Raw genomic sequence first — 8,592 nt, 5'->3', positions numbered from 1 at the left:
AAAAAAATTTAGCAATATCCCGTCCATTTCTTTTTTTTTTTTTAGACAAAAAAAAAATCAAGTGAAAAAAAAAAAGTCATATACTTTTTTTTTCAAAAAAGGTTACATATTTTCAATAATGTAGAATTTAATTAGAGAAAAAGCATCGGGAACATTTTTGAAGAAAAAGCGAGACAATTTTACATTTTTAGATTTTTCCAATTTTTGTTTCCTTAAACTTATAAGTGATATTTTCCATAGATGAAAAGCCATGATATTTGATAATCTAACAACAAATAAATTTGTAAAATCATTTTATTTATTTCTTATTTTCATTAAGGAAAAAAAATTATAGAATAGCCTTCTTAAAGAAGAATTTGTCAAATTTCAATATCCATGTTGTAAGAGCAGGTGTTACGAACGTGCGTGTGCGTGCGTGTGCGTGCGTGTGCGCGCGCGTGTAGCAAAGTAGACCCAACAAAACTGACAAAGGCAGAGATCAAACAAAGTAGAGATTTATTTAACTAAGGGAGCGCGTCAGACGTGATTAAGAAAAATGCAAAAAAAAAATACACTAAACAAAACAAGCTACAAATGCGCACAGGGAAATGGCAACAAGAAACAATATTCCGGCAACTAGCTCCTGTCTCCAGCGATTAAGAAGCCAACTAATGAAGACGACCAGCAGGTGTGCGCTGTAGACTCCACCCACCCCAATGACAGAATGGAAAAACAAACAGATCTGAAAACAATCTGGATCACAACAGCAGGGGGTATCAAACTCATTATTTTCCTCGGCCACATTGAGAAATAACGACTTTGGAAAGTAAAGGCCAGTAAAATCTGTACATTCAAATATTATTACATTTATTTTAAATGGCTTTTGAAATTAAAGACGGTTCGTAAATTTAGTATTTTCGATGAAGTCATTGCATGTAATGTGCTTTTGCGGGGCACATATAATGATGTGGCGGGCCAATTCTGGCATCCGGGTCTTGTGTCGACCTTTTCTATAGCGGGAGACAAAGGCAAGTGGCAGTAAGCAAAAGAAGAAAGCAGGCTGTGCGAATAGTGAGTGAAAGAATCGAGGGGATGAATACCTTGAAGCATTTAGCCTCGAGTCGAAAGCGGCAGTTCTCTCCAGGACATCAATCCTGTTCCCGCCACAGAGTACGGGTCAATTAGACCTTTATTACAGGCAAATGCGCATCTTGGATGTACATGCACTAAGACGAATGATGCAAAAATCCGTTCTTTCCAGCGGATCATAAACCAAGGCGGGGTCACTAATCTGATCGTGAGCTGCTCCCAAATCGGCCGATATTCCCCAAAGGCATTAGTGAGGATTCAAGTTGACATTTTCAAGCATCAGCACCTTTTTTTGAGGAAGGTGAAGGTGTTGTTTTTGGCAGGCGTCACCGCAGGATTGATGCCAGAGCGCCAAAGCTAAAGGTTCTTATGCACTGTTTCTTTTTCTTTCTTTTTTTTCCCCTTCTCAAATAATATTTCATTGTCAAGTGTTGCAGCATTTCTACAGTTTGGAGAAATCCTTGGAAAAGTGTTCAGAATAAACTCAGACTAGCTAGGAAAAGAGACGACGGTTAAAGGTCAAGGCCGTTAGTTGTTAATTTATCGCTTTTACGGCCTGTGGAATCTTTTCTAATGGCAAGCTTGTCTGACGCTGGTGGATTTAAATTGGTCTTGAAGAAATAATAGTAGCCATAAAAACACTTCTGTTTACAGAAAGCCAAGACTCCATGAAGATAAATACCTATGATGAAAATTAAAAAGTCAATTAGTCTGATAATCACTCACCATTCATTCGGTACCAAAAAACTCTCGTAGCTTCAGACTTAGGGAATGAAGTAGCATGCTGCTCATTGGCCAAGTTTTTTTCGTACGTTATGTTCCAAGCAAAGCAAGCTGGATTTACACTTCAGGTCCAATTACCCAATTTTGACTTAGTGCTTTATATCCATTTTTTTAAGCTGGCTATTTCCATCTACATTTCAATTGAGACATAATCCATTGACGGCACACATGAAACACAACCATCATGCGCTAATGCCCAAATTGCTCTTATATAGCGCATCTATGAACTGATGTACATAGTTACCGCGACATCTATAGAAATATGCTACAAAAGTGAGCCGTGGTAAAACGATCCGAACGTCCCAAGACCTTCACAGAAACCATGATAGCATTCAAAAAAATAATTATATATGCTAAAATGTAAAGAAACTCTTCTTTTGTTCTCTTTGTTTGTTCTTATGTGTCAAATATCTAAGCCTTGGCAGAGGTCTGTGTCGCAAAAGCGCCTGTGCGTAGTGTGCATATGTCTGTTATTTGCAGCCGAGCTGTCGACCCTCAACTCCTCGAGCAGCCTCCTCGTCCTTGTTTACTGCCTCGCCAGACACATATGTTTACCAAAGCACCAGCCTTCCTGTTGTGACTCACCCTCAATGAGGAGCGATGGAAGGCATGCTTGCACCCCCACCACCACACTTCCCACCATTTCTACCCACCATCCCTCCTGTGCAAGGTTAATCTGGTCCACAGCCGCACCTTGCATGTCACCCTAATGAATCCCCCGCAGACCAACACTTAATAAGAGTTAAGAGTAAATTAACCTTGAAGACTTTGTTAGAATCTCTTAGCTTTTTCCCTACATTTTTATCCCCATGTTTCTTCCAAGGACGAGTGCTTGTTTAGGCAGCTGTAGGAAATGTTCCCTTGATGCCTCTAAATTTCTCCCGGACATCTATGTATGTACTGTATGTATGCTGCACCTCTTATTATTGCTCTTAAGAGCAGGAGCAGCAGCAGCCCCATCCAAGCTGTGGATGGTACGCAAAGGTTATGTAGTAAGCAAGGTAAAAGGTTTCTATTTAGCTGCCAATTAGTTTCCTACCTAGCGACGTAGCACACTTTTTTTTTTTTAATTCCAACAGATATAAAATGAGATCATACATCAGTATACATAGGCCAGAGAGTAGGATAAAAGGTAGGTAGGAATGATATTTAGGTAAGTAGCCAGGTAGCAAGCGAGCTAGGTAGGTAGCTCGCTAACTCATTACCAGGTTCGGAAAGTAAACCTAGCCATAGTTTATCTCTTTGTTGTAGGTATGCAGGTAGCTAGCTAGCTAGCTTGGTAGTTCGGTAGTAAAAGGTTAGGTCAAATGTATTTTAGTATGCTAGTCTTCCTACCTTAGTGTCATGAATTGTGTTTTTTGGTTTAGTATTTGGTTTCCAGTTTTTTCTTGTGTTCCTTTGTGTGGCTCTCGTCATGCTTTTTGTGTCCACCTGTGTTTGTTTACCCAATCCCTTGTGTTGACCAATCAGCTCCCTCCAACCCTTTGTGGCTTAATTTGTCCAGGTTTTCCTTGTTGACTCGTCAATTTGTTTGTATTTAGTTCCCTGATTTCTGTCAGTCCTTGTGGGTTGATTGCTGAGGTCAAGTGTCTGTCATTCATTCCTCAGTGTGTTTCAGTTTTCACATTCTACATTATAGTCGTCAGGTCCAAGTTATTTCTAGCGTTTGTTTGGAACTTTGGTCCTTGTTATTTTGAATTTTGATATTTTTGTTAATTCCCAGTTCCTTGAATGCCTTTTTTTCTTCAATTAAATGCCCTTTACATTACTTATCTCTCTAATCTCGTTGCACACTTGAGTACAATGACAATAAAGGGATTTCTAATTCTAATTATGTTCGCCATCTACCTCGGAGCATACAACCCATTTTCCTTTTTGAGAGAATAAGTAGGTAAGAAAAGGTTGATCACTAGGCAGGCCCAAGAGTAGGTTAGAAGGTAGGTATGATATTCAGGTAAGCAACTAGGTAGATAGGTAGCTAGCTAGCTCGCTAGCAAGTCCAGAAAGTATACCCTGCCACAGTATAGCTTTAACCACAGGTGGCTCTACTCAAGAGCTCGTTTACCTGCCGGTTGAGTAGAGACACTTGTGGCTAAAGCCAAAGAGTGACACACCTCTGTCTGATAGGAGGATTTACATATTGGGCGTTGTTGGTGTACAGAGATCCAATAAAACTAGCACTGACACCTTCCCTGTGTCACTGTTCAATCTTTTCTTCTTTTTACCCCTGCTCATTCAGTATTTTAATACAAGCTTTTTCTGCGCTGTGATGAAGTCGCAAACTTGATTGGAATTTATCAAAAAGTCAGTTTGGTAGGTTGAGTGAAATACTGTGAGGAATTAAGAGGTAGGTAGGGAACTTGGTGACTCGGTCGATCGGTACAGCAATCTCGCTAAGTACGGTAAAAAAAGACAAGTTTGGGATGAGTCGGTAGATGCATTGTGCCTCTTATTGTTGCTGCAAGCATAGCAGCAGCCGCCTGATCCTCTTGCCGGTTTTCCCGACGGCCGCTAATCAATGCTCCTAATGATGGCGATCAATCAAGAAAATGAAAGATTTACTCCCCGATATTAATTTTGCCGGGCATCGATTGAGGCGTGTGGAGTATTACAGCCATTCACGCCTCCCCAGCTGCCGTATTGAGTCGCTCGTCTGTTCAAAAACAAGCCGTTCATCTTCTCATTTCAACACTTTTACTGCCGCTTTAAAGATAATTAGAAACAGATACCAATCACCTCGGGTGGTGTTTAGTCAACTCTATGAAAATGCTATTTGTGAGTCTTAATTGCATTTGAATCAGTCAAATCCTGAGTAGTAAACCATATTTCAAGCCCGCAACGTTTGGATAAGCCGAGCATGGCAACACGGTCGCAGAGTGTTGTTTAATCAGGCCCGATGTGTGAGGATTTAATCACAGTGCTCAGCGATGACCAGCCGCCGCCTCTAATAACTAGCTGTCGGGTGGCAACACGGGGATTGCTAACTCAGCGTGGTGCCGCCACACGCTTCTAATAACACAATGGTCTGACGGTGTCTGCCTTGTTGTCACGTTTTGTTGGATGCGGATGAGGACAACCCCCCGAGCGTTGCCTTTAGTGTATGTTGCTAAAATAGAAGCAGATGCCAAAAGGTGTAGGCAGTTATGGAGAAGAGTTGGTAAGGTATCGTCGGTGGCTAAAAGATGTGGTGTAACTTGACTGTATATGAGGGTAAACGGATTAGTTCATTTGTTACCTAAGCTATCCGTTGTGGTTTTTGTTTGTATTTTGGTTTGTTTCTTGGCTTATCTTCCCGTCATGTCTTCTTCATTAGGTATTTTTGTTTCCACCTGTGATCTTGAGTCTTCCAATCAGCTCCCTCAGCCACTCGTGTCGTGTCCAGGTGTCCCTCGTTGGCTTGTATTTAGTAGCCTGGTTTCTTTCATTTTTTTTTTTTTTTTTTATCGGATCGTTGTCACTGTCATGTTGTCTTGTTGCTTCTAGTGTTGTGTTATTTTTTTCGTATTTTCTTGTTACTTTGAGTTTTGGTCTTTTCAGAACTTTATTAATTTGTTTATTTGGAGTTTTCCCCAGTTCCCTTGTAAGTTTTTTTGTTCATTAATTGTTTTTTTTAAGTACACCCTGCATCCCTGCCTTGCATTCCTGCTCCGTCCACGTGGGGCCTCTCAACTCCACCATGACAGATCCTAAATATAAACTAGAAAAACAAATCATGACACTAACTGAAGGCATGTAGTAAGGCCAAATTCTGTGGAACAACGCACCAGTTGGAGGTCAAGGCTTGAGCACATTGAACTACTTATGCCGCACCAGCCAGTTTACAATGACCTTCAGGTGGCTTCTGCTACGGCTAAACACATTCTGGAGTCACTCCACATTCACTCCATGGCAGTGAATAAGAACAAAAAATATTGATTGTATACAATAAAGAAAATCGTTTATTTTTTAAAAATTCTTGCTTTAAATCCCTGGGATTAACTTGCAAAAAATAAATAAATAAAAATGCGTCACAAAATTAAAAAGTTACTAATCAAATAAGGTCATCGATTCACGAAATTGTTCCGCGAAGAGAAAATAAATATTTTGAGCCTTGATAGTCCATAGGTTCAGCAATTACAATGTAAACCTGAAAATCATATCGGATCTGATCGAGGTGCTAAAAGCGAGTAGAAAAGAAGCCCGGGGATGATATGTCATGCTTATCTGCAGTAGTGAGGAGGGAGGGAGAGAGGAAGAAGGGGGAAGACTATAATGAGGCGCGCTCACCCAGAGTGAAGAGCTTAATAATTCAATGCAGGGGAATCCTATCACATTACAATGGTGAAAAAGGCTCCAAAGCTAGTCGTGCTAAAGACACTCTCTCTTGCTCGCTTTCTCTTACTTGTTCGCTCTCAAGCACACTCACATTCATATACCTTCCTGGCAATCCTGCGATAGCCAGGTTGCACCGTTACGCATATTCGAGCAAAAATTGGTCACCCAGGCAAGAAAAGGAACGAGCGCCTGTGACAAAACTGCCATTTTCCCCGGCCTAAAGATTCCATTTTTGATGAAAAACAACCAATTTTACAGTCAAAGCATGAACTCGACTGATTTGGAGTGATGTCGTCACAAGTTGGCACAAGAAGGCTTTGGAAAAGACACTTTGCTGTCAAAATTTTTGCACCAATTTGACTCACATGGATGACTATAAGTGGCAAAAACCTTCCTACCTACTTACGTATACACCTACGATGTCTACCAGAGCTGGGCACTTGACCCTTTTTGTGCCCTGCCTTCCAGCCGCGATCTTGGTACCGTTCCGGCCTCGACCCGCCGCCCTTATTCCTAAAAATTGACAGTTGTCAAACCCTTTTTTAAAATTTGTCACCTCCCACCCCAAAAATGGGTGTCCAGGTCAGACGCCCCTGGGACGGACTGCCCAGTTCAGCTGTCTACCCACCTACCCACTTTTTGATGTATTCACCTTCCTGACTGCTCGCCCTGCTGTACCTACTTTGCTATTCATCGTCCGACTGACCAACCTACGTGCTTGCATCATACTGATGCTACGTTCACACCAAATCCGTTTGAATTTTCCATCCTTTTCTCTGCGTCCCATCGCCCCAAACGCATAATTTGCGTCGCCCCGCATGCAACTGCGCCCGCTCGCGTCAACTCCATCGACTGAAATTCAATCACGCCACTGGAAATGTTTGCAACAGATTTGGTGTGGACCGAGCATGAGAGGAAAGCCCCTATCCTACTAAGCGGCAAACATTTGCGACTGTTCGTGTAGCTCGCAAAATGAGCGTTCACTTGAGGGTTCGTTCAAGGTCGCAAAAGTTTGCCGGACAGTTGCCTGACCTTCATCAACAGTTTTCGTGTGTGTTCTCTGACATATTCGCCAGCCTGCCTGGCTGCCTACCTACCTGAGGTACCAAGATCCTTCTCGTCCTTCCCAAATACCTACTTGCTGATGTTCCCACCTACTTACTGAACTCGCTAGGCAGCTAGCTACCGACCGACCTAAAGTCTATCATCATTTCTGGGCTTCTTTTGGCTTTAGTGGACTGGACTCGAAAAGAATTCCAGTTGGGTTCTTTAAACACGTGAGGAAGAAAGCATCCGCTCACCGCCTTCCCTCCCTTTTCTGCTTGGCTCTCTCCTTTCTGCCTCTCCAAACCAGCAGTTACAGGCTGTACGGCTGCTAAGTTTTCAAAGTGAACAAAGGCAGAAGAAGGATAGAGGAGACCCGGGGATTATTTAAATACGAGGTGCATTAGGAGCCCCGGTGTGCTTTCCATCCCTTAAGTCATCAACAAAACCAGCTCCTCTTCCCTCTATCGTGCGTGTGTGCGTGGGTGTGTGGATGGATGTGTGTGTCTCTGAGAAAGAAAAGACAGGATGGGGAATAAAGAGGGGACGTTTGGTGAAAAAGTATTACGGCATGTTACGCGAAGGAAGCACAGCCCAAAGCCACTTTATCCTCGCCGAGACAGAAACCAGAGGAGCAATAATCACTGTGGTAGCCAAGACACCTGACAGTCACATCCCACAAAACCTTCACATTGTTGAATGTACACAAGCAAATCACATTTAAATGGGGAGAGGTATTGAGTCGGGTTGTTTGGGAATACAGTCGAAGAATTTATTTCATTGTTTGATACCTGTTACAATTTGCAACTGAAGACTTAATTGGTGACAAATTAGAATTTACTTTATTACCCACCGCTTCTGCTTTAGTCTACGTGTCTACCTACCAACTGTATAATCCTACCTACTTTTTTTTATTTTCTAACAACGTAAACTTTTCCTATGTAGACACGCCCAGACTTCAGTTAACTCAATGCTAACTTCACACTAAATCCGTCACGAGCGTTTCCGACAGCGCAATTGAATTGATGTCAATGAAGGCGCGGTTGCGTGCGGGGCGGTGCGAGTGATGCGTTTGGAGCGACGGGACGCGGAGTGAAGCACAGAAAATTGCCCTTTTGGCGCGGTCAAAAAAAATTACTTTTACGTCAAACACATTGAGCGTCATGTGCACTTGGCGGGAGGAATGGAGAAAAAAAATTATATTTGCCATTCAGAGCTTTACAACACGGCCACAATAGGGACAAAAAAAATCGTGACCAGACTGTTGCACTTTACCAAGACGGCAATATTATTCACATCAGTTTTAGCATATGTCGAAACCTTTTTTCTTTGTTTGCTACCGGAAACGCTGCCGTCATCACAAAGCGAAGCCCCTCCCCCGTG

This window comes from Idiotropiscis lumnitzeri, chromosome 5 (assembly GCF_059441095.1).
Source record: "Idiotropiscis lumnitzeri isolate Australia: NSW breed Sydney's pygmy pipehorse chromosome 5, RoL_Ilum_1.0, whole genome shotgun sequence".
NCBI classification, from domain to species: domain Eukaryota; kingdom Metazoa; phylum Chordata; class Actinopteri; order Syngnathiformes; family Syngnathidae; genus Idiotropiscis; species Idiotropiscis lumnitzeri.
This window is presented reverse-complemented; position numbering follows the sequence as displayed.